The 27,953-nt window shown below is 38.0% G+C and overlaps 1 protein-coding gene across 2 annotated transcripts in view; it reads right to left on the bottom strand.

Moving 5' to 3' along the window:
• Positions 1–9,000, bottom strand: part of TENM2 (teneurin transmembrane protein 2) — a 632,063-nt gene extending 623,063 nt beyond the window's left edge. For both annotated transcript variants that reach the window (XM_075102131.1, XM_075102132.1), the window contains exon 1: positions 8,892–9,000. The gene's annotated coding sequence lies outside the window, so the exon portion shown is untranslated. The remainder of the gene's footprint in view (positions 1–8,891) is intronic.
• Positions 9,001–27,953: the final 18,953 nt, after the last annotated feature.

Genomic DNA, 27,953 nt, shown 5'->3' with positions numbered 1-27,953 from the left:
CATTCCCCCCCAACCCAACACTGTTACTAATCTCCATGTGAGAAGCTAAGTAGGTTCACGCTAGCAAGAAATAAATTCCTTTTTTTTGCACTACTTCTCAAGCATGTGTGCAGGTCCGTCCATGTGCAGTTAGCTCTAAACAACAGTCACTTCAAGACTATGGTAGTAGCAAAGGGCCTTCCCTCTCAACACTGTAAAGGTAAGTCTGTTTCTTTTGGCTTGGAGAGACCAGTTCATATCCTGATCCTGCAGTCCTAACTCATTTATTTCTAAACCTCACTTGCACGTGCCAATTTCTTGTAATTTAGGAATGCACTCTTGGCCGTACAGACACAGATTATGGATCAGTAAGCCTTTTTGAAACCAAATAATTGCTTTAAATTAGGTTATAAAATATACAGGAAAATATACAGTAATTTGAAAAGAGCATCGCTATAAAACCAAGCTCGTATTTTGAATTAATTATACTGTTTCATATTGTAGACTGACGTACAAAAACATATATTTGTAAGGCCATGCATATTTATTTATATCTCTGACTTCAAGGCAAACTCTTCATCAACATGCTTTGAAGTTACAAATTAATAAAACATTAGGTGCAGCAACAATACACACATTGATATTAAGTATCTCCTAATCCTAAATAAACCTGAAATAGTCAAGCTCACTCTTGTCTCTGTCACACAGAAAAAAAAAATCACACAATAAATGCACTGTAAGAGCTGATAGGTTATAGCTAACATAACCAGCACAGGTTAACTAGGTAGCTATATTTCAATTACAGAAAAGCGCCAGTTGTTGCATGTCTTATTATCATACTAAAGCATCTTGGCAACAATTAATAGCTACCCAATTCACAGAAATTGCTTTCATTATTTTTGAAACAGCTACTTTCTTTGAATGTAATGACTAAGAGAAAAGAAACAGATGTTTCTGTTGCTAAGGAGATTGAATAAGAAAAAATGAGATAAAGCAAATATTTAGAATATTTTTTTGGAAAGGAAAATTCCTTCCACTCGGATTAAACTACTTGCTTTATAACCAGCAGCACTGCCAGCTATCACATAAAACACCAGTGTGTTTCTTTTTTTGCATTGTGATTGTTCTACTGCAATATATTCTGCGTATTTATTCTGGGACAACATAGCATAACAAATGAAGATGCCTAGACACATACACCAGCAACTCTATGTCTTGAGTAGCTGCAGATGCTCATTGTCAAAAGCGGGTATCTGCATAATAAGCTCGAATTCTACTAAAGTGAGGGAAACTTCAACTATCCGTGAAATGTGCCACATTACAGTTATGACAAAGCTAATATTAAAAAATAAGAAGAAAGACGCAATCTTGTAGAACAAAAAAATGTCTCTACCAGTAAGTAGGCTGTTTTAATGTACATGCTCACATTAGTGTAATTAACCTCATGTTGTACAAGCACAGACCAGATTGCCAGGGGCTATAAAAAGCTAGGTCAGTAAAGACCTGTATGAAGCAAAGCTGCTTCTACTGTTCATGCTCAAAAGGCAAGATTATACCCATCTGCCAGTAAAACAGGTGAGCAGGTGCTAGGTTAAAAAAAATAAAATAAAAACCCAGTTTATTCAGTTTATTTTATCAAAATTATAATTTTTAAATTTTTCTGCTGAAAGTGAGGTATATTTTGGTTTTCTATAGGAGATCATGTAAGACAATGCTAGTCCTACTGTCTTCCACTTCAAGACACTGTAAACATACTAACATTATGAGAAATGTTTATGTAAAAGACAAACTTGTATAAGGCACAGTGAAACTGAGACTAAATAATAGCTTGACGACAACTAGCAAACCACAACCTTCCCTGCATACAACTTCAAATTTAAAAGAAGAATAAAGTGTAGAACAAAAATTATTTGTGCTATGAATCATCTTGCCTCATATACCTACTGGAATTGCAACACTGCTATGGCACAGCGTAATCTTGTCACTCTCCAATGCCCTACTGACATGTTTTTCTACTGCACTATTAGCACCCTTGGAGGACTTCCCTATTACTCAAAACTGATTTATTCTTGCAAGGTATCTTGCTCACTCTAATATCTCCTTTCCTGGAGTCAATAGCAGCCATCTCCAGGATGACATCTGAGCCTGTTTTCAGGCTTATTGTAACTGATTCATGTCCCACCTTCAGTGGCAAATATATATAGCTGTCAGATGGAGTACTGATGGTGGTAGTTCTTCCTGATACCAAAATGTCTGTAAGCGCTGAACATTTTGATTTCTCACTGTGATGGCAGTTTACCTCTATCTACTTCTTTTTTCTTTCTCTAAAACCTGATTTTTGAAGGTACTATCCAAGCAGACATAGCTTGCCGACTATAAGTTAACTTGTGATTTGATTTCAGACAGATTCAGAACTGGACTGTATATTATAACAGGCATTCAAACTCTAACAAACCAGTTTACACCTCCTACATCTATAAACACACATGGTGCAAGGAAAAGCAAAGGAAAAACCTGGAAGAAATTGTCTACTTATACAAGATTCCCTTATCTTAAAGATTTTCCTTAACACACAAAAATAAGCTGTTCATGAGGGCAAAGGCACCAGCCTGGACTGGAATGAACCCGAACTGAAATGCAGCTTTATCCACTCATTCCTCACATGTGTGCTCCATTCTACCAAAGCCATTTATTCAGACACCTACATAGTCACACTACCTCAAACCCCAGTCACAAAGTAATTACAGAGGGTTGCTTCCATGAAGGATGCTGACTCCAAACCTTTTCTTTTTCACGAGGTAGCTCTGAAACAACTCAGCTCAGCATTCATCATCAAACATGAAGGGCTACATCATTCTCAAGCACAAAGAATTTCTTTCAAAATCACACCAAGTTTCCAGTAAGACTTCAGAATTGGTTCCACAAAAAACTAGAATTGCCAGCACTGAGTTTTCAGTACAGGAAAGAACGGATAAAACCATAGATAAAAGAGAGGTTACCAAGAGCACCACAGACTGGATTTTACATTTTCCTTCATGTCAGATACCTTGTTCAGCACTTGTAGCAGGTTACATGGAAGTATTTCAGAGAGTATCATCTGTGATGAGCTGTAACTCTTCTTTGGGCTCTCCAAGAACAGACACAGAATGCCATTTCAGTTTCTAGTCAAGATCTGTCCATTCCAGCCTTGCTTTAGTCAGGTAGTTATCCTAACATTTCCCTCAAGCTTGCATTGTAGGTCAGCCTGAATGTGTACAGCATTTTCCCCCCACCCTTTCACCCACAGTCCCATATTCCCATAGAAACAAAAAGATTAGTTTTCTTTTTAAAATTACAACATTATTAAAACCTGCCCTTAGTTAGAAAAATCAAAGGTCCAAGCTCAAATGTGTTGTTTTGGTTTTTTTCCCCCCCAGAGCCTTTTTTTCACAAAATTATACTGAAGTATATGAAAAAGTATATGAATTATACAACTTCATGGCACAGAATGCAGATTATTGTTAGTAAAATCTGTACCTAACTCCAAGAGAATCCTTATAAAATACCAAATACTAGCAGCATTTATTTATCTACACTCAACTTTTTATGCTACATAGTAATTACTCAAAAATCCAGGACTTAAAGCATCTAGTTATCTTTGCCAGTACATTCTTACTTGACATTTAATGATAATTTTGGGGTTTTATATAGTTAGTTTTTCTCATTACTGCCTCTCAGTCTGAATACTCATATCTAGAGTCCACTAAAAATATTTTGAGATACAGCAATCCTTTTTTTGAAGTAATCCTAGACTTGCTGTTCTGCTTGAATTATTCCCATCTTCCATACATCTGACAGAGCCCTGAATTTATCCAAAATAAGATTCAATTTCTCATCTTTTCATGCAGGACTTGAGAAATGACAGTGTCTCATTTATTTTCTCAAATCAAATATTGGGTCTTAAGAAATGCGGCTAAATAAATTTCTCTCCCATCAAGTATTTTTCGCAGTGCTAAGGCCAATGTGTGGGCATATGTCCTGATAAATTTAAAGCTGCTCATAAAACTAAGTAGGTTAAACCCCATTAATATTCTACTAAACTCCATAACAAAGATAGAAATGTAAAGAAATAGTGTTTCTTCTTACTTAACATATGTAACAAGTAATTGGTGATATGGCATAATACACAAAAGTATGGGTAACATTAATTCTACTTCCATAACCATCAACGATACTACTACAGTCCCTATCCTTGCTCAGTCATCATGCTGAACTACTGCTGATAATCTAGGAAGTATCCATTTTACTGAATTAATTAAAAAAAAATTTTGCAATGCATTGTTTCTGATTTGGGATACAGCTTTTAGGTGACGGGTGGAGAAAGGGAGAACAATGTAGCACGACTGATTTATGGGTTAGTTTATAATTTAGAGTAATTTACTCTAAATAAGTTTTATGCTTACACGGGATGGTATTCTGCCTTTGCTGCCAAAACAGTTAAGTAGGAGAAAAATCAATAGCAGAAGTTACACTGGTTTTGTGGTTCCATTTCTGAGTGCAAATATTTTATTTATCAAGTTCTGATTGTGAGTTTGCTGCTTAGGAAATAAAAGACAACTATTCAAAAACACAATGAATTTAAAAAAAAAAATCAATGGAAAGGAAATAATTTGCTTTAGGGATGGATAAGAGCATACTTAAAAATAAAATTGTTTACAAGACTACTTATTTAGAAAATATAGACTTCTTCCTCACATCTATTGACTACTATTTCAGCACAACGATATCTTGTATCTTTAAAAGGTACAAAGAAATGCATTTATGCAATCTCATGGAAGTGAATCTGTTCAATGGATGTGGCATTTGGATTTTTGCAGGAGGGCTGTTTTTTGGTGGTTGTGTTTTCATTTGGGGTTTGGGGGTTTGCTTTTTTTTTTGCAGGAGTGGGGAGTGGTGGGGACAGTGCAGCTGTGAGCACAGAACTACACTAGAAAAGGGAAAGGAGACAGAAAATTAAACAATTATGAAAAGCATTAAGCACAAGCACACTAGAAATCACTGTTAACTCTCACTGGAGGTACCCCTCAAGAGCTGGCCAAAACATAACAGGATACAAAGGTATGTGTGAAGGGCAGAAGTAGCCCTGGAATTTGGTATAAACCACACAAATAAATCTTTGATCTATATGCTCAAAACCAGAGCATTACTGTTGGTGATGGACGCTGTCACTCTAGAAGATCCAAGAATTTTTCACATTATTTTGTATACTTCTGTTCCCTTAAAAAATCATTGAAAACTAACAAATCAAACACAGCAGAGAGGCATGTAAGCCTGACAGTAAAAAGAGGGCTACTTCAGCAATTTTCTGTAGTTTTGATTATTCGTACCAACGTGACTTTACAGAAAGTTTTCCAACCATACAGAATATGCTCTTTTATACAGAGCGGCACCCATAAAGATGCAAAAAATTCTGCATCCTCCAGACCTAGGACTAAGAAGAGAACTGAAAATGGGAGTGATCCAGAGGCTGTTTTCTTCCCACTCCCACAGAAGAAGGGAATTTACAGTCAAGATGCATAAAGCTAAGAAACTGAATCCTCCCCTGAGGATAAGGCCAGGAGGGTTTTGTTCAAGAAGTTAAACTTGTTTTTTCTTTAAGGTAGTGACTTTCTAAAGGCTTTGATCCACGATGAAGGGATGATAGCAGCCTTTGTTGAAAAGAAAACAAATAAACCCCAAAACAAAAAGGAAACCTAACAAATATGCTGAAACACTGATGTCACAGCAACTGCCACTGAATACCACAGAAGATGTTGGAGAAGGATACAATGGAGGGAAATGAGTCTCGTTATTTTCTTGGGAACTGACGGCAAGTCTTTGTCAGTTGTATAAAGAGGAACAAATCAAAAGACAGAAACAGGCAGTGCTCAGAGGGTGGGCAAACAACACAAAAGGGAAGTCATTGAGAAGTTAGCAGCACTTCATCACACAAGCAACTCCACAAGAACACAAATTTAATGAGGGAAATAAAGAAGCGAAGGTACTGGTTCAACACTGCGAAGTCAACAGCAGAGCCTAGGACAGGCTGAAAACAAGAGACGTCACCAGCACCCAGGACAAAACCCAGGACAAATTCCCAACCCCAAACCCGCAGCTAAGGAAAATTCACTGTGGTGTGTAAAGACAGAACATCTCCCAAAACCCCAAAGCCCACAAAGTAAAACCCCAAATCAGCTGAAGTAATACACTGTGTGCGATCTTCCTGTGGTACTTATATTCTCCCCCTGTCCTGGGGGTCTGTGAGGACTCCTCTCTAAGCTGAAGGAATTGGTTGAAATCCTCTTAAGCAATGACCTCTCTGCTACCGAATGAAGGCTCTGCTCCACACAAACAGCACTAAGCTCTCTTGTCCTAGCATGTGTCTAGCAAACTCCCACAGCCGTACAATGAGAAGCAGTAGTGTCACCAGGGTGATGGAATTAACCAACCATGGATGTTGCTATACTCCTTGTACAGCCCTATCCAACTGGACATTAAGTCTGGGGACATGGAGTATAAAAATCAGTGGATTCCTTGATCTGTATTTTAGTCTCTAGGTAATCATTAATGCGAACCAAACAATAGAGAATGTGTTTCTGTCAGAAGAGGATGACAACATATGGTTTCATGTAGTGGAATAAAAAAACTGGCCAGCACTGCCAAGATTAAGAGCCAAGTAGGTAGAAGGTAATTCTGGCAGGGGGAGATCGCGACCACCGACTCACGGACCACCTACCCAAGTAATGCCACCTACTCAAAAGAGAACAATGGGAAAGAACAACTGAGTCTGCACAATAACTTACAGGTGAAGCGAGCAAGTTTGTACCAATCACCAAAGAGAATAATATTGAATATGTACGGCTAAAATGAATATGTATATTTTTGGTCTATATAAATCACATAGGAAAGGTGTGTAAGGTATGCACGTTAGGTGGAGCGATCCCCCATGCATCCGGCACTGTAAATAAAGAATGCCTGCCTTTTAACACTACATTGGTGTTACAAGGTTTATTCCCGATTTCATTGTCAGTAAGAAGGTTTTTTTTTTTCCCCTCTGTACCTGTAAATCCTTCCTGGCCTCAGTATTTTCCAGAGCAATGTAAAAAAGGTTTAAATGGACACATTCTCAACCTCAATTACTGAAGCAAATTATGAATGCGATTTCACATTCAGCTTTGCTCCTGACCTGCTGTCTGACCTTGGGAGATCACTCGGTGCTATTCAGGTTCCCTCAAAAAAAAACCAGCAAAAAACCCGGCAGCAAAACCAAACAAACCAAGACTACAGCAGGGGATTTTGAGATTGAGCTATCAGGTGTTTTGAAATTTGCACTGAGGACCTACTTCTGCAACCTTTTTCTGACAAACTGCAGCTGAGATACAGAGCAAAAGCAAGAGCTTCTAGACCAATATCTTTTATCACTTAATGTTTGTTCCCCAAGATTTTGATATGAGAAGTACTTGTCAATCTGTTTTTTGACTATTTGAAGACGTGCTATGAAGATCCCTTAAAACCAATATATGAACTTTTACATAGAGTATATGGATACATTTGTAATAGGTAAAAACAATTTTCAGGAATCCCTATTTCATTTTTCTAATTATACAGAATTGGCAGAAAACTCAGACTTGTAAGAAATTAAAAAACCCCTCCACGATCCCATCAGATTTTCCTTCCCAATATAAAGACTTACTTATACTGTAGCATTTCTGTTTTTCTCATTTTAATTTTCCTATACTACATAAATTTTGAAAATTCAAAGATTCAGGCACTTAGAATAACTTTACAAGTAGGGAGCACAGATTTTAATGGTCTAATAACGGAAGAAATAGAGTCATGGAGTCAGAAAATAACCTTCTGCAAAGAATGCAGAAGGATGTGCTGACTTTTCCAGTGCAAGTGAAAGAATTCACCTGGAATTTGGTGCTTTCCATATGTAAAAAACCCACAATTTTGCCATGCTTTGGAAGAGATGTGATACAATTAAAAATGTTATATTAAAACAACTGCAATTAAACTATTTATTTTTACAAAGGGCATAATCTAGAAGTAGTTTTTAAGAAATACTGCCACTGAATTAAATAGCTTGAGTAAGAATTCTCAGGTGTATCACAAAAACTGTATTTGGTAAAATTAAAATCCACATGAAAATAAAAAGCTCTAAATTTAAAAAAAAAAAAATCAAAGCTTTAAAATTTTACCGGAATTGATGAACTGAAGGTTATATTTCCTTTACTCCTGAGCTACTCCTAGGCAGGATAGCCTACTTCCTCTGCTGGACACATTGGGGTAAGTGTGTTACTGTATGTAATTACGTGAATTCCCAGGGCGTATGTACAACATTAAATTATAGGGTATCTCATGAGCATTCTGTCCAGCAGTTAGAGACACAACAAGACAACAGATAATTTGAAAGGTTCTTTTCTGTGTTTATCTTTTCTTTGCACAGCGTATATTCTAGGACACGCAGATTTACAACTTCATGGTGCGCAGCCATTCAGAAAGACCAAACAGTTTTTGTGTTAAGAATCTGAATAAAAGTCCCACTTGAGTGAAGAAAAATTTTTTTTTATGACAGAAGCAATAAATTCCTAAGATCCTCATTTATTCCTGAATTTGTCAGGATGGGCAACTCCAGCAAATGAAAATGCAGGTAGGTAGGAAAAAGGCGTATTTCTTTTAGTGAAGCATTCTGAAGTAATTCAGTTGGGCTGGAAAAGACTGAAGTAGATTCTGTAAAGGAAAGTGCTGAGACAAATTGCTTTCTTCTACAAAAACACTTTCCCGCAGAGATCTTTCTAGGCATTTTTCAAGCATAGATGGAAGCACTTTGGCCGAATATAAACACATCTCAGAGCAAAACAACATACAAAACTGAAGTTGTGACTACTCACTGAAAGGGGAGGTCGGCAATGCTCTCTTTTGCAGTCGTTATGGGTCGAGTCTTTAGCGCATCAGGTGAGAGAGAATTCTTAATGTGCTGGGCAATGAAAAGCAAGAAGGATCTGTCAGGAAGAAAGAAAAAGTATAACCTTCAACAAAAATGAACTGTAAAATACTAGTAATAAGCAGAGACTTTAAAAGTACTTTGGTACTTATCTCACTGTTTTTACCTACCAAAAGGGCAACATAATCTACCTATTCCAGGATGTAAAAAATAATCTTCTAGATGCATCTTTCCTCATGCCTCTCATTTTCCCTCCTTTCTGCCCCAAATGCAGACACCCAAGCAATGAAATTGCTTAGTCATTTAATTTCTACGCTGCTAAACTAACAGATAGGAATGGACCATGTCCTCCCTACAAAATTCCCACAGAAAGAAGACATGTTAACCTCAGAGAGTACTCAAAGCTTTTGGTTCAAGACATTTTCTCCTCCAGGAATCTTCACTGCAAAAAGTTTAAATTAAAGTATTCCTAGATGTCACCACTTCACAGATCACTTCTTGCTTCCTCTGTCAATTTTTTTTTCCCTCAGTATGCAATGCTTTATACTACCTGTTGGTTCCCACATTTTCTTCAGAATTTTCATTATCCTTAAAAGTATTTTTGGACAAGAGAAATTGCCTAACATGTCCACAGCCTCAGCAATTGATTTATTTTTCACCTGGTCAATGAAATGATCCAGGTAGAGCCATAGCTATTTGGAGAAAACATAGGACCTGGAAGAAACATAGGTTTCACCTTGCATTATGAAACTAAACAATAAGAAACAACAGCAAAGAAGTGATTGATCATGCTGCAGAAGACATTTGAACAGCTGACACCCACCCGCTCAAAAAAATACAAAATCACCACAGGCAAGCAAACCATCAACACTAGAGCCAAATATTTCATAAATACCTACAAAAACCTATAAAGACAAGCTAATGCTTTCCACTGTTACACATGCAACTTTTAAGCAATTTTCTGTTAACGTTGGGAGTATTTAACACTGCCAGCTTTATCTATTGCTTTCACTGAATTTAAATTAATGGTACTTATTTTTGGTTAAAAAAGAAGCTTGATGTACTAGCACTACTTAACTGCTGAGGTCTATCTCCCTGGAAATGAATCGGCATAATTGTATTTCAGGCCAAGAGCTTTCCATAAAGCATCAATTATTTAAATAAGACAAAGAATTCGATAGACATTGTACATTAGTATCATGTAAAATCTTTAAGGCCAGAATCATGGCATAAGATCTTCTAAGAATATGAATCAATGAAAAAAAACCGTCAGTGCTTTTAATTCACAAGTATGAAAGCTGAAATACAGATAACCTCACTAATTAGGGGTTGGAATGCAGTCTTTACTTTCATAATCTCCTTATTTTCACTATTATGCTTACTTTCTTTTATGCAATCCTACCAACCTATGTCTCAATGCAAATTACACTTCTATTACATACCTCCCGCTTTGGTAATTCTATTTGCTTAAAATTACTAATTCTTTCATACCTTCCCTATTTGTATACCACTATTTCAGGAACTGCTGAATTTGGAACAGAAACATTCAGAAGGGCAGCATCAGATTACACCGAGATACAAACACTGACAATCTACCAAGAAAAAGAACAGCAAGTACTTTGGGAGAACTAAAATCCGCCTCAAGTCAGACTCACACAAAAACTAGCAACTGGACATGTGGGATCGCATTTTAATCCTCAAGACCGACCATCTTATACTGGCTTTTAAAACTGACTATGGGGAGCCATCGCTTAACAGAAAGACACGCGTGGCCTCTCCTAGCTAAAGTTGAGCAGTATTTTGACTTTGAAAGCCAATGTAATGGGAGCCCCCAGCGCCCCTGCTCAGGCCTGAGCTGCGGCCGAGCCCTTCACCAGGAGATGCCCTGCAGCCCACCGGCCCCCACCCACCGCTCCGCCAAGGGAGTGTCTCCCTGGAACCCAGCTGCACACACTGGCTCTGATTTGACTCCCACTGCGCTGCTGGCATCATGGCTTCTCATGCAGCAATTTGTAGGGAAGAGACAAGAAATTATGCAAAAATGACTTTGAAAGAAGCCTAAAGTAAGTACAGAGTTTTTCAAACTCACAGGAGATTTAAAAGCATTTGATTTTCTTTGTCCTCTCACACTGTAAAAAACTGCAGTAGAGCCCCAATTACTGTTTCAGCTTCTCCTTTGGCCTGTTTTACATGCGAGAGGTCCAAAGAAAAACAAAAACAAAAAACAAAACAGTCTAGCCATAAGTGGAAAGAAAAAAAAAAAACCACACAAAAAACCACCCTAAATCCATGTAGTAAATTAATTAACTAACAAAAATAAAAACAAGTTCCATGTTTCATTACAGGGTTCTTTAGTAAGCTACTTGTTACCAAGACTGGTTAAAAATGGATTCTGACAAGCTGAAATGCCTCTCTAAATCCTAACATATAATTTTTTACCTTCACGTGCCTTTCTCTAAGAGGACAGGCGAGAAATATTTGTATGCATCTACCAGCATTTACAAATAACAGAAACCAAGCAAGAAAAGAAGCAAAAATAGACAGGATAGAGTTGCTCCTTTCAGGCTCCTCTTACAACAACAAATAATACCAGTTTCTTTAAAAATAATTTTTGCAAATACTACACAACCAACATAAAAATAGAGTACACTATTTCTCAAAAGAGAAGGCATGTCCCATGGAACAGCCTGTCACTGACACCAAGCATTTCTGGAGTCTGACTCTATCTCCTAATTGATCAGCATCTAATGATGAGAGATGATTATTTTCTAAGCAGCAGGAGGAACAGGGGAATACCTTCCCAGTACCTATTTGCTTCACAGCCATACTGCAACTTTATGACAGAAATGTCATCAAACAGTCAATTAATCAGTGAGGAAGAGAAATGAGAATTAAGTATGTACTGAAAAAAGTAAAAAAGGGTAATTTTGCCAGTTACGTTCTGTTAATTATATGGGGTGCCCACACCCAGGCGCTAGCAGTGGGGCTGCAGGGGCCTCTGTGAGGACACGCCACTGCAGTGGGGTTTGCACACTTCCATAATCCTTCTCTATGTCAGTGAGAATGAGGCATGTGTAAAGATGTAAAAATTCCAGTGGGTGCCCATGTGTACAAACACTTACCATGCTTAGGCCACTGTCTATGCTGCCATTTAGATTTCAGCTAATACCAACAGTGCTAGTAACTACAGTAACAGTGCACCTAATAACAGTACAAAGAGGGTTAATTAAATGTAAAGAAAGGTTGAAAATTACTTCAAGTGCCACTGGAGTAATTGATACAAAAAAATCCATAAATTTACTATATACTGCAAGATCTGATCCTTATAGAGTAACCTGCCAGTACTACTGAGATGGTATCTACTTGCAGTCAGGCACTTAAACTTTGAGAGAGGAATTAGCGCACTTCATGCTGTTGCATGTCTCACCCTTGTTAAAGATTAATTAGTCTTGTTTCTTAGATGAACCTTATAGATTACACACAGAGTAATGATAAGAATGGAGCATCACAGGTGCAAGCGTATAGAAGACCAGGAACTGCAAAATCTACCTAACACAGCCAATTTATATTTCATCCTGGTCAGTACCTACTTTATATTGTAGTCTAGTATTAATTTTTTTTTTTTTTTAAAGTCACTAGATCATTTCATGCAAGGTATGTACCCACGGAGCATCACTAGAAGATTTCCTGCTCCTTTTTGAAACTGCAGCCCCAGGCCAGGCAGCCTCCCTAACTCATCACAACAGCGCCCAGTGTCACGCAGCACCAACCACTCGACATTCACCACACCTGAGAGGTCACTATTCCCATTTAATTGGCTGGGATCTTGGCACAGGAAGACTTGAAGCATCCACTAACACCATGTGTCCAATTTTCACAGCACTTAGCATTATACAGCACTTTGTGTGCTATAGGACAGCTCAGAACGACTTCAGCTGTAAGATGAGAATGATAACCATTTTTATAAATGAAGGTATCCAGTAAATAAGGAACAAGTAAGCATTTACTGGCTATGCCATGGTCTGTTTAATACAGGTATCTATCACCATACAGAAGGCTATGGGACACAGATTCCCGCTTGCATCTCTCCTCAACACTGCAGCCACGTGAATACATTAGTAGCAGTCATCATCTTTGTGTGCAGGCTAAAAGAGGCCATACTGCTACCAGAGGCAATTACCTCCTTCCCTCAGCAAGTGGCTTCTAGTTTTGGAACATCTCCCCTCCTCGGAGCCAGGACAGGAGCTGATGCTGCTACTCAGAGAACCTGATGGGGCACTTTACTAAAATAGTTTCCATCAGTTCTTTAACCTGGATCAGTGCCTTGCCATGTAAGTACATAATGCCAGCACATGGGGCTGTAGGGAGTGCATGGGGCAGGAATGAGCACGCAGGGATGTCCTGATCAGGTGCTGATGATTGATGGTGGAATTGTAGTGTAAGAGAACACACACAATTTACATTACAAGATTATGACCCTCCTCCTGAGCTCTTTGTTCTATTGACTTCACCCTAGCAGCAAAAAATCCCCAAACCAGTGACCTTAAAAATGACGCTATACTTGTGTTCGCAAGACTAATATGTTCATAGCATCTGATCAAAGTACTGCATAAAGGAAGTGTCCTGAGGAAAAGATATCATCAGGCAACTTCACCCAAAGGCCAGGACAAATTCAAGCTAAAGATTTTAGTTTTGCTATTCTTTGAATCCTCTACTTTCCGCCCCCTCCCCTTTTTTTCTTGGCAGCTTGAATAATTGTACTCTAATATAGCCCATGTTTCAATAAAGACAATAGATGCTTGCAGAAAGCCTACTTTTAAGTAAAAACAGTACACATCATTTAAAAAATTAAGAAATCTAGTACTTTTATGTCAGCTTACTTTGAATGTACAGTACAAACTTTATATTCAATGTATAGCACTATCATCCTCAAGAAATCAACGCTTTATAAAATACCAAACATTCCAACAAATCAAGGAATACTTAAAATTTTTTATTTAACATGGATGCCAATTACTGAAAGTGATATTGATCAAAACCTAACACCTTTGACAAATGATAGTAAAACTGTCAAGATACCTTCTTCCTCCTCCCAACATCACTACCTATAATGAAAATTATGTTTATGAGCTTTAGGCAAAACTGGAAAGAAAAAACGTGATTTCTTCATCCTATTAGCCAGCAACAGATATGACAGTGGTAGATTAGTAAATAGAAATTAACTGAATTTTTGGTAAATAATACTACTAATAATTATAATAATCATAATAGCAGCTTCACAGCCACGAATTTATAAACACAAGTTTTTTTCAATATATTACAGCTGTAGAACAAAAAAAAAAAAGAAATTACAAAAAAGAAGAAATTACAGATTTCTCAAGTAAGTTCTGTACCACTTCATAACTGACATCTTTACAAACCTCTGGCTTAAAAAAAAATAAATCTGTTTTTCTAATTAATATTAGTAATAGTTGAAGATAAGAGTTTAAATTTTCAAGAGAAGTACTGACCAAAGTCAACAAGAACAGGAATGCAGTCCTTGACGGTAAGAGAAAAGATCATGGCAGAAATCTAACAGCACTGCTTGCAAGAGGCAGAGAATGAAAATCGCAGCTGAATCATAGCAGAATACAAAACACAATACACGAGAGAAGTAACTTTGCTCACATCTTCAGAAACACAGCAACCTTAATCCAAATAAAAAGAAAAGCAGTAAAAATGAAAAATATACCAGCCTTTGTGACATATCTACTGAAATATGTATCAAGAGGAGCAGGGAGAAAGAATGCAGAAGCTGAAGTGAAACAATCTGGTCATCCAAAACACGAAAGAGGCCATGATTCCACAGATAAATTAAAAATGCTACAATGGAGTAACACTAAAAATTGGTGCTTAACAAGCAACAGCTGTAGTACCATCCCTGCAGGAAGAAGCCTCTTCTAGCATACAAATCAGGAGAACTGACACTAATAAAACAAAATTATGCTCAGTGAAAAAAATCATTCACCACCACTGCTGGGTGATTTATCCATGGTCTATATCTAGTTACAAACAGTGCTTTAGATAGACTACAAACCCCTGCATAACAAACTTCAAAGATTCTGTCCTGTTCCAGGGTATCACAAGTTCCTAAAACTGCAATGAGAAGAACCTGAAAGAAAAAGACCCAAAAAACTCTAGGGGAGAAAAAATGAAACCAAACATTTTCCTGGGAATTTAAAAAGATAAATCTGAAAGGAAAGCTTATTAAATTTTTCAAGAACAGGTACAGTGTGTACTTAACACCTACAAGTAATACTTCTTGCTAGCAAATAAAACAAAGCAAAGGAATGAAAAAAGCATCAGGTAAACACAAAACATCTATCAATAATTTGGAGAGTGAAGAAAAGGCCACTTGTGAAGAATTCACTAGTTTCTCAAGAGGAAGAAAAAAGAGTTGGAAGGAGAAAGCAAAGTGTCTGAGTAAGATTCATGAAAGGCACTCTGGTGCTGTGCAGGAGACCAGCAAGAAACAGATTCCGGGCTGTGCCCACCACAGCCTGTGGCTCAGTAAAGCCTGTATCTGTCCAACCAACGAGAAAACCACTATCCTCTTGATATTTAGTTTTGGTTTAGTTCTGCTTTTTAAGTAGCTCAACTAAGCAAAGCATTAATCAATGTCACTGCAGAGTACAGATGACAGAATAAACCTAAGCAATTACTAAAGGGTGCAAAGTGTTAATGTATATATGTGCACACAGAACCACAACAACTAGCAGTCTGACTCAGCTGAGTCCAATGGATTATATCAATTCAGATATAAACAGCCAAGTAGATAATGACCAGAGCAAATGAATCAGGGGTTTCACTTATAAGCATAAAAATAAATATAAGACTGTATTTACTATTACTTTACACTGAGAGTTTCCAATTACAAAGGATAAAATGGAGAAAAGAATAAAACATACAGTGGAAACACCAGAATATAATTAACACTCAAATCTGCAACAAAGCATCAAAGATGGTCATCACAGTAACTGGATTCAAACAGCAACAGTTACTTAGGTGAAACTGCAACCATCAGGGGAGGGGGAGAGGGAACAGAAGAGGTGGATAATCCTATAGTCCAAGCACAACTCACCTGAGGATGAAAGGAACTAAGGCTATCCGAAAGTGAAGGGAACCTCAGCAGGGGAGGCAGAAGCCCTGTCTTTATCAGCCATTTAGTGCTGCTACTAGCAGCTGGCACACGGTGATGGCTGGTCAACACCTAAATGGATCTGCAGCCTTGAATCATAACACACCCTGCAAATCAAGTCCTTGTCTTTTCTTCTTCACATTATGCCCGAAGGAGCTTCACGCATGGAGAAACATTCTTTTGGTGGGATGAAGGAAGCTCTGCAACCATTCACAGCACCATCATCAGGCACCACTAGAACTACAAGTGAAATTGGTGTGGATATAAGCAAATTTAACATTGCAATAAACGAAGAACTATTCCAACACTATTTTATGAAAAATCAGTAGTAACTGCAATCCCAAACACTGTCTTCGGCTAAGAGTTATCATTTACATGCACACTGCGACAACCAGTAGATTGTCTCTTTAAAAGGGATGAATAAAGTTACTCCAGGAGACTCTGTCTCTCATTCAGAGACATAAGTGCGTGTGTGTATAAACATATATATTTTTTTTTTTTCAAAGGGTTACACACACATCACACTCTATATACGAAAAGCAGCTAAACTGAGTTTCTGGAGGCACATGCATATGAAAGCCTGAAAACTGCCTCTGTCATTTACCTGATCCTGCACAGGTATGCATTCCTATAAACCATCTAGACCACAACAACAGAACGCCATGATTCACAGCTCTTTACATGAAGTGGTCAAAATCCCAGTGTGCTTTCACCGGATGTGAATAGAATGAGCAACACAGCAGCGATCACCTTCCCTTCCCCTGCCTGGGCATCTAGGGGGAATGCTTCCCCTCCCAAAGCCACAGGGCAGAGCCTCCTCATCCCACGCTGTGAACAGCACTGAAAACAGCAATACAGCAAACAGCGTGGAATGCACTTAACATATTCCCCTTTGACAAAATCATACCACTCAGAGGAAAAGGCACCACAGTGAAAGCTGCAAGGTATGTTATCCCGACCTTCCTGACTCTTTCCATACAAGAACCAGGGGACATCAAATAGAACTAGCAGTAGTCTGGTTCAAAACAGTTTGGTTTGTTTTTTTCTTTTTTATTTCTCTTACTTCCCCCCTCCTTAAAAAAGGGTGGTTTGTTACACAGCAAATGCGCATTTGCTGGAGGATGCTGGTGAGGCCACAGGTTTACAAGGATTTAAGCAAAGCAAGAAAGATCCACAGAAGAGAACCCCACTGAGGTTTCCCAAGAAGCCAAGACTACATCCAGCTTAGGAAGTCCCAGGACCAAAAGGGCTGAAAGCCTGGGAAAGAGTAAGTGGCATTTCAATTATGACTGCCTCGTTTACTGTCCCCAGGTATCCACTCACGGCCATTGATGTGAACCAGTATGGCCTACACTCTATTTATTGTTCCTTCTAGTGTCTCTCTACCTCTAGACAGAGACAGAAAAGCATTATTTGGCTTGATACCTACCAGTTCATCTTGCTAATGCCTTTTGCACAGGCAAATGACGACAAGAAGGTACATTTTCCCCAGATTATTAATCCGATCCCAGAACATTAATTCAGTGCATCAAACTCTATGCATTACCTTATTTACCTAGCACCACAGGATAGTATGACTTAGAGGCACAGAATTAAGCCACAGAACAAAAAACAAAAGGCATTATGAAGTGCTAACCCCCTTCAGCAAACAGCAGATTCAGAAAAACCCCACACAGTTCACAGTTGCTTTCTGTCCTTTCACAATTTTAGTAGATCATCTTTCTTCAGTTACAGACACCATTTCACAAAGTGTAACAAACACCATATATTTTCAAGAACTGTTTCACCTGTAAATATGTTCTCTACTGTCTACAGTATTAGTCATCCATTAACAGCAACGCTGCTGAAAAGCAATGTAGCACCTTGATGCTGATACATTGCTGCTAATGAGCATAAACTGCACTTTGCACTAAACCATATTCTTAGGAAGTGTGGAAACTGGAAGAAATTTTTCACTCCTCTATGTTTATCCACATTAAAAATACCTAACTATGGCCTGAAACTGCCTGTATTTCCCCCTCCTCACAGAATGTGAATTGTGTTCTAACAAAACTACTGTAATGAAATTTCCCCATCTCTAAGTATAGCGCTGCTCTAATAAAACAGTGACATAAAACTACATGGTTGGTTAATTTGTGACACAAAATAAAAGGCCAACTGAGTGGCAAGCCAGAACTGTCATCTGAAATTAGGGCATACAACAACCCTAATGTGATTTGAAATTCAGATTTTATATTAGGCTTCATTAAGCAGTTTAGAGAAATTCATAGATCTTTTTATTGTGTGGGGTTTTTTTACCTAGTTACCTTTGCAGAATGTTGTACATAAATACATAAACAAAAATACAGCACTTCTAAATCATAAAATATTTTAATATTACATATTTTCAAGTCCTATCATCTCTCGGCTATGAAAGTGGAAAAGGCAAGAGCCTTCACAGTTCATTTAAAAACCAAACAACACAACAATGATTAAAAAAATCTGGCATATATATTGGATGTTGCTTCCAAAATAATTTCAAAGTAAGCAGTACCAAATAGAATCGAGTTGCCAGTTGCCTTTTAGGTAAGGGTAATATTTATCATAAGACTGAAGCCAACTTACTTTTACAGACCGTAGTTTAAAAGGCAGATTTGCCTTTTTTTGTGTAGGTTCTGTTTATTTTTTCTAGTCCTTACCTCTTACAATACCTGTTAACTTCTTAGCTTACAGCTCAAGGCAGGACCTTGATACAACACAGCAATAAAACATGCATATGTGTAAATGCTCGTGGCTTATCAGTAGTCCCTCATTAATGGAAAAAATTTCATTTTTTTCATTAGTCCCTAAAGAGCCACGTGTACATTTTTTGCCTGTGCAGGATTCACTGACTCTGGTTTATTCGTCCGCAAAAAATTTCTGCTCGGTACATTTACATGGTAACCATTACAGTCTAAAAATCTCAGATTTTTTTAAAAAATATATTTACTGAGAAAAAAAATGTATTTTTTTCTTTTTTAAAGACACCTTTGGGAAAGTAATGCATGGAGAAAACAACTTTATATTCACCAGGAGATTTGGTGCTGTGAGAGTAAGCAAAAAGTCATCTTGCCAAGCACAGTGTAATTCTTCTGCTCCCAGCTATTTCTATGGCCAGTGCTCTGCACTGAGCAAACAGGACAACTTTAAAACTCACACATGGTTTCATTAAATAGATATTGATAAAAAATACGATGCAAGCTTTCATTTTTACAAAACACAGAAAAGACTCAACGCAACAAACGAGCTTAAAGGCCTCGATTGAGAATATTGACACTCGGATACCAAATACTGGAGAGCACCTAAGTGAGCATAAATACACTTAGATAGGATTTTCAAGCATTAAAAGCTAAGACAAGGAATCTATACATAGCCACTGATAAAAGCAGAGCCTAAAAAGACAATGATAGCTCCTGGCTTTGCTAACTTGAAACAATAACAGGCAAGAAGTTTGAACAGTTTCCCCTTTACAATGAAAATGGTAACCTCAAATATCTATACCTACACAGGCAGGTCAACTTTTAGGCAGTAAACCTCTGGAAAACATAAGAGTATCTACGTTTCAGAGTACAGAATTTCAAACAACCTTTTGAAAAAATACTTGGTTTATAAAAGAATACTCGAGTTGCACCTAGGTGTTCAGTAATCCAAAGCAAATATTGCTGATATAAAAAAGTATTATATACAAAGTGTTTATAAACATAATGGCTAACCATTCATCCCACGATGGGAAAAAAAAAAATATACCAGAATTGTACCTTCTGTAGCTATGGCTAACAAATTCTGTCTGAATGTCTGCTGGGTTTAAGTTTTTTTAAATAATTTCTACATTATCATGCTACTTGCAAAGAATCCTCAAGAAACCATCTTGAGGAGAATCTGTCATCCAACTTTTATTCTCACATAGTGATGCTCAGCTCTCAGACTTTTACATCTTTTTCTGCTTTCACCAGAAAAGTAAATGTTCACCTCTAGGCTATTATTCAGAACTGTTCCTTCTCAGGTAAGAATCTTTAATCTGTGACATTTACCCCTTAATACTATGGTGGTCAAATTATATTCATTTGTACATTGCACACACTTCTGTGTAATACAGCATATGACAGGCTGAGAGAGCTGGGACCATTCAGCTTGAAGAAGAGAGGGCTCAGGGGAGATCTCGCCCACGTGCACGTGTACCCAAAGGGAGGGTGTAACTGAAAAGAGCCCACTGGCAGGACAAGAAGCAATGGGCACAAACTGAGACACAGGACATTGCGGTTAAATGCTGCTTTCCAGCACCAGAACGGGTTGCCCAGAGAGGTGGTGGTGTCTCCATCTGTGGAGATACTCAAAACCCAAGTGGACACAGTCCTGAGCAACCTGCCCTGGTTGCCCCTGTTTGAGCAGGGAGCCAGACAAGAACTTCAGAGGGACTCTGGAAGCAAGAGGAACTGGTAGAATTTCAGAATTTCCTTCCAGCCTGATACATTCCATCATTATTTACAACATTTATATCACTTATATGATGTAAATGTGTGATCTGCTATTTTTTCTTTTTTGAAGCTAGTTTTTCAGTATTCATCTTCCTCTTTTCTTCTTGGTATGCTTAAAGGCTGTCATTTCATACTGTCCTCAAGTGCAAGATCTAGAAGTTTACTAATAGAAGTTGCATCCATGCCCTTAAAAAGGGCTCAGCATTCCTTTCCTGATCTGTGCTTGCTTTCTATCCAGTTAATAATTTCATTACAAGGGTGGTAACCACTGCACTTGATTTGTGAAACAAGAGAGAGCAAGAGAGGAGAAAGAGCAGCAGTTTAGCAAAAACAAATCAAAATTAGTCTAAGACAGACCAATCACTGGAACAAGGAAGAGGGAATAAAGACATGCTTTTAATATCTATTGATGCATTTCTATGAAATTTATCAGAGGGCAGTTGTCTTGAAGATATTAAATTCCCCTGAGCTCCAGGAAAATCTGTCAGAGAGTAAAACAAGAGACTCAAATTAGCATCACCTCTGAGAAGAGAAATCTGAGGCTAACAACTGTTTGCAAGTAGACCAGCTGCCACTCAGCACCCGCATCACCCAGGGCCAGGCAGAAGTGCTGTTGATGGTTACAGGGGGCAGGAGGAACCTGCAGAAGGTTTTGCAGGAAGGTTTAAAGGATGGAGGAAAACAGGAACTGGCATTACTGTAGGGGGAAAAGGACAAGGGGAAGATCATAGAGAATATGAGCAGAGAGAAACTGGTAATCCCTCTGGTGGGAGGGTTGCTGAGGGGATCAGGGATGAAGGACAGAAATCTGCAGGCAGTGAAGATTCATTAGTTCCACTAATCACAGAACAATTTGTTTACAGGAAAGTATTTTGGTTTGTTTGTTGCTTGCCTTACAAGGATGAACAGGTGTCTTAATACATTCTGTATGTGGAGTAACTGAGGAACAGCCAATACTGAGAGCACTCTGTTCAGGCCCAATTTGTAAATGGAAAAGTGATTCTGCATTCAACAGGAAGGATAAAAACGGTATCCTGCTGTTCACAGTGGGAGACAGAATTTAAATATCCTGTAATATAATTTGGTACATCACCGCATGTCAGGCTTGACTTTCCTAATTTACACCCGTAAATTCTTACACAAGAATAAATCTTCTCAATTCCAGGCAGTAACTCCTAATTTACACCAGGGCGAGTGGGAGAGCATGAGGCCCTTCTTATCTTAATAAAATTTGTCATCTACTGTTAAATGCATTAATGGCAGATATAATCATATGTTAGTATTGTATTACAAGATAACAATACCGGCACTGGATTTAAAGGGGAAATAGATTACTATTTGCTGTTAAATAATTTACACCGTCATTCACAAAAATCAACTAATAACTTGCAGTATTCTCCTATTTCAGTTGCTTTTTAATTAAAAGAATAAATCAAATCACAACTAAAAAGAAATCAGAAGTACCCACTTTGGGGAAAAAAGTTTTTAAAGGATGGCTTTAACATACACTATTATGTTCCATTTTAGATGACACAAGGTCACAACAAGCATATAATTTCTTTCAGTCAAGTCACACCTTAAACTCTATGGAGAGCATTTTTTCTCCTTCAGTTCCCAAGTTCTTCTACGGTACAATGGTGTTTGGCCACAGATACATAGTTTGTAGAAGACAGCGCCAACAAAGCAGCAATCACAATGCAAATGCCCCTTTCCTAAATGATTCTCATTAACAGTTTTTAAATACATTCCATTTTTAAACAAAGACATCCAATTTAAAGGTACAGCTTTCAGCACTATTCTCATTTTCAAGCTGAAGTGCCCCACGGCTCACCCATACAGATGCGATTCCAGATGCCTTCTCATACATTTCGTATGCAACTTTTGTAAAATATGGAACTTCATCAGAAGAGGGCATACAGACTACTACAGAGACATACAATTCAACTGTTGAAAATTATTTTCCTTTCTACATCAACAGGATCTGCATTAGGGAGAATTATAATTTTGCACCACCAATTTAAACTTTGTTTGCTTTGCCTAGATGCTCTAGTTCTGTGGATAGATGGCAGGCAGGTGAATGGACAGGAAAAGAACTAAATAGGTGGACCAATGCTAAGGAACACCAAGAGAGCAGGTAGCTACAAACACAACATAGAAGATTAAATGTATAGGAACTTATACAGCATGGAGTTTCAAGAAGAGAGAGCATACAAAATCCATCCATGAAGTAAACTGTTAGGCAGCTACATCCTTCTCCATACCGCACAGTGTGGTTGCTAAAGGCTTTATGCTTCTTTTGGCTGTTAGAGCATTCAGAATGAGAAAGAGGGAGGCACTAAACACAAACACACAGGGAAAAAGACGTTATAACAGGTTTTGGAAGAGAAAGTATATCTTGGATCAGTAGAGAAAGGGACAAAGTATACAAGTGACCCCAAATTCAGGTCCAAGACGCAACTAGGAGAAAAGGAAGTTAGAAAAAATAATTTAAAAAAAAAGATCAATAAAGACTTTCCATTTGGCTAAATTAGATTTCAGCCCTGAACTTAACTAGGATGATGAAGTCAGATTTCTCTGATCAGGAGATGGGTAGGTCATCCTTTATTTCTCCTTCTGAACCTTCTCTAAATCTACAGATGCCTATATACTCAAGAGCTGCTTCCTTTGATTCCCTCAAGCTTTGCAGTAACCTAGTTCTTCAGAAGCTCAGGAAGAGTAACAGACTTGTCTATCTTTGAAGGAGAACAGCTTCAGCCAAAGAATATCAGTTATATGAAGCAGCAATAAACTCCTGAGAGATAGCTGCCTGGACCTAAGAAAGAACAAATTGTTCCCAAGCTCCTCCACCTTTTCCTGCTCTTACCTTGCCATCTAGATCCTTCATGAGGAGAACAACGCAGAGGAGACATGTTTTCTTTCCCTTAAAGATTACAAGGCAAAAATATGTGCTTTTTTAGGGTACAGTGTTTCACTAGTAGAGACGAACAACAGGGCTGAGGCAGTAAGAAGGATCAGTAATGCTAAGAACCACAATTAAAACTTAAAATTGATTTCAGGCTGCCCTTGTAAATCTTTCATTATTCTTAGCATTAGTTAGACTTCTATAGCAACACACATATCATCCTTCAAAGGGCAGGTGGAGAAATCAGCTTTCATGCTTATTAATTGAAAGACCTGATAAAGGGTACTAAGTATTAAGGTGCATCTAGATCATTAAGTCTTTGTCTTCAAAAAATTCTCATCATTAGCCAGGTCCCTTTCAGAGAATTTTTGGAGGCATGTTAAAAAACATTTTATTCTCTTCAGATGTAACATAAAACTAAAACTTAAGCACTAGAGAAAACTAACATTCAGTGTTTTGCTAAATCTAAAGCAATTTTAGGATTATTAGGCTCAATCTTCTAGTGCATTACATGAACTTTAATGTCATCAATTAAAGCGGGAAGGGGGGAATAATCAGGCGTAATAGGTTTAGCCCAAATACAGACACTGGCACCGCACCATGTGCCAACAGTTGCAAGCTTTCTGGAACAGAAACTTACCACACCCTCTCTTATCGTACTGTACGATAAATTCATTTTCTAAAAGTATAGTCCATTTCATAGCCATAAAAACAAGGTCAAACTTATATCCTCATAGCTAAAATGACCCTGAAATAGTTAGAAGATGAACAGTTACCATTCATTTTTCTGCTCAACTTTGACATATGTGAAAGAAAACCCACTAATTTCAGTTCTGCTTTTCTAGCAATAGGTGGCACTATCAAATACCACTTAAATATCTATTGTGCACCATGTTCTATATTCAAGTGGAACATCTGCAGAGCAATGTGGCTAAAATTATTTTCCTTTCTGTTTCCCCTAAACAGAACATAAATCACATCTTGCAGTTGCTTTGTTTTCTGTTTTAAACCATAATAATGCTCAAATGCATTTTTATAACAGTTAGAAACTCCTTAGAAATATGTTGTTATTGTTTTGAAGAGTATGTTATTTGCCACAAGTGGCAAGCAGATAAACATGCTACATGCTCCAGCAACCTGTACGATAATATTAACATCTTAAAAAAACCACCAAAACAAAACACAGTTTTAAAATAGGTATTCTTTCAGCACTTGCAGCTACCTTTTTGTGACCTGTTAAAATACGTAATATTACTATTTTTTCCTTCATTTTCCATATTTCCCCAGATTTGTATATAATATGCAGGGTTGGCAAACAACACATCCTCTTATCTTGCGAAACAGGCACTTTGCTACTCTCCCCCTTCAACTTGTTGACCACCTTTCTCTTTCTTCTTTCTTCCAAACTCACCAGTTTCCTTCTCTGTGTAACATTCACTCTACATGCTGCTATCTCTTCCACTAGTGGTATGCTGGCTCTGCAGTCCTGATTTTGGAAAGATGCTTAACAGCTGCAACACAGAGTCAGAATCCTGAGCTCGGTATTTACTAGACTGATCATGTACGTAACATTGGTTTTGAGATTTGCCACTTCTCCAGTGTAATTGCTGAAGTCCTGACTCCAATATAACATGCTTCTCACCTAAGCTGTTTACGTATGGGATATACTTCCTAGGACAGGAAAGTATACCAGACTCTCTTGGATTTTAATGTCTACTGTTTCAAAGTAAAACACACTGGAAGCAAGAAACAGCTTCTGTTTGTCTCAAAGCAAGGAAAGAATTAAACACCAAAGTTATTTTCTTAAGTCTTCTCGTTATTATGGCAAAAGTATTAAATCAGTCTTAAAACTACTACATGCCGTTAAGCAACCTTCTACTCTTTCTCCAGAGATCAGCCACATCCCTGCAATTTCACAGCACTTTCTAATGCAAAGCATGCCCAGACTCCGCTGACAGTGCACTGACACAACATGCTTCACTTTCCATTGTCCGCTGTCCTTAGCCGTTCATTACCTTGACTGCTGTTCCTACAGAATAATGATACACTTGACCTCTGCCTGTGACTAACACATTTTGCTACAGGGCTTCTTTTAATTGAAGCACATAGCATATACTTTCTCTTTTGGAGCAACAGCCAAACATTTAGTAGAACTTCTTTGCTTCCCCAACTGGCAGAAGGCAAAAAGTAAATAAGTTTTTAAGCAGAGGGGATGCAACCCAAATATAATAGCACCTCCCTTGTTGTACAAAACTTGGGGATTCTCACTGTGATCTAAGAAACATTGACTCCAAGCTCTGCTGTGCTGAAAGATGCCTTCTGCCAAGAAATCCTCCAAATATAAACAGCTTCAATAATAATAAAACATACACGAAATTGCTAGAGAGTTTTCTCACCTTTAAGAAAAAACAAGCTTGCTTTATGACTTGGTACTCATTTAATGATTTCAATTCTAAATAACCAGAATGGATTATTTTAACTACAGAATGATTTAGAGTTGAGCTTAGCCAAAAGCCAGCAATCAGCTCATAACTACAGCAGATGTTTCCCCAGCTGAAGTCACTCAGTCTAATTCTCTTACTCAGTGACAAGAAGCAGGACATCTAAGACTCAAGAACGTCATATTTAGGTTCTCAGTGACATGGAATTACTACTAGAAAAATTATCAGGCATGAAAATGTTTCACATTTAAATGAGATGATAGCTTTGAATGAAAAATGTTCCCCCAAAAAGGGCAGCAGATTTTGTTTTAAAGGCTTCATTAGAAAAAGTCTGAACTGCAGAAATGCTCAGTTCTTTCAACACCAGTTGAACAAAGGAAAACAAACAGTCAAGACATCTTGCTGTCTGGCTAACAGAGTATCAGCAGCCAATGTGTACAGGAAAAAACCCAACAACCCCATATAGTATCTTCATGCACTGGGCAGAAACTGTTATTTTTAATTAAGATAAATTTACTAATACCTGACATTAATCACAACAATTGTCATTTCATTGAGTTCTCAGTTACATTGCCCGTATGTCAGCAATAAATCCTACTAATACATTTACCACTAGAGTTCCAATTTATATTGTCACAATACAGTCCTGTATATGTTTCAGCTGTGTCTTTGTACCATAATCTAACACATTCTGATTGCCCTGGTCCCAGACATACCTCAAGACAGCTTCAGTTAGTGCCAGAAGTAGAGTAAACTTGGCATAGGTGTATAAACACAGGAAACCTATGACAACAGTATCCAGTCTGCGACTACTTAAAGCACTCAGATGACTGGCACTCAGGCTGCAAGTCGGTAATGCACATCTGCAGCAGGTGGAACTGACCAACAGTCAGGAGGTACCATCCATCCCAATGCCAGAACAGATCCATGAAAAGAGAAAGGCTGGTCTTGATCTGCAGACGATGTGTGTGCCAACCAGTAAAGCCTGTGGTAGAGCAACGACACCCACTTTGGCTCCAGCTCCCTCCAAGAGCTCTTGAACCTGGACATTTCAAGTTCAGCAACACGGTATCAAATCACCAACATGGTATAATACAGCTCACACTCGCTGAACTAATATATGTCATTACTGATTGCTTTTTATTGCAGTCAGACAGATTTCCTAGTAGTTGTACATAAACACACACTTGTCTGAGGCCTGGAAATTTCCCTGGTGTCTAGGTCTCTCAGAAAGCTCCCATCACAGTGACCCCGAGTCCCCTAATAACAACAGCTACCACATCTTCTACCCCACTGACTCATAGCGCTGTACAGTTAGATGATGTCGTGACTCAAAACTGAGAAAGGAATGTCTCAGAGAAGCATACTCTCATTTATTATGAGGAACACAGTAGGTTAAGATTGAAAAGGCAGGTTTCTGTTGTGCAAGAGAAGAACTGTTACAGGAGATACCAACAGGTATGCTGTTTAACAACTTTTAAATTGTCATCTTGATTTATACGTGAGCATGTACAGCATTACATGTCTTGAATGATTACATGTAGATCATCAAGGCTGAGCTGCTAAGGGCAGTAAACGTTGCATTTATCACTGCTGCAAAGCCAGCTAATCCAGATATCTCTTTCTCAAAACCCTGTAAACTAAAAAGACATACATTACCTTCATTGAGCAATTAAAATGAAATTTTATTGACGAAAGTTTGGGTTATTCCAATCTGCTTTAAAACACAACAAGAGTAGACTGCATAAACAATAGCCTTTTAGAGAACTTTTGAAAATAAGCTACTAGTAAATCTTCCCTGTGTGTGGAACAATATTAAATTTCAGCTCTGCCTCTAGCATAATTAAGTACCCACAACAGCATAAAACCTTCATTAAATTATGGTGTTTGGAGTGAAATGTAAATTTGTCTTCAGATACGAGGTTGATATTTCAACCCCTTCACAGCCTGAATATCATTATGGGGGGCAGAGTGGGGGGAAGCCACAGAATAAGCA

Source organism: Phalacrocorax aristotelis, chromosome 8 (assembly GCF_949628215.1).
Source record: "Phalacrocorax aristotelis chromosome 8, bGulAri2.1, whole genome shotgun sequence".
NCBI lineage: Eukaryota > Metazoa > Chordata > Aves > Suliformes > Phalacrocoracidae > Phalacrocorax > Phalacrocorax aristotelis.
The sequence above is the reverse complement of the archived record's forward strand: the minus strand, read 5'-3'. Positions and strand labels throughout refer to the sequence as shown.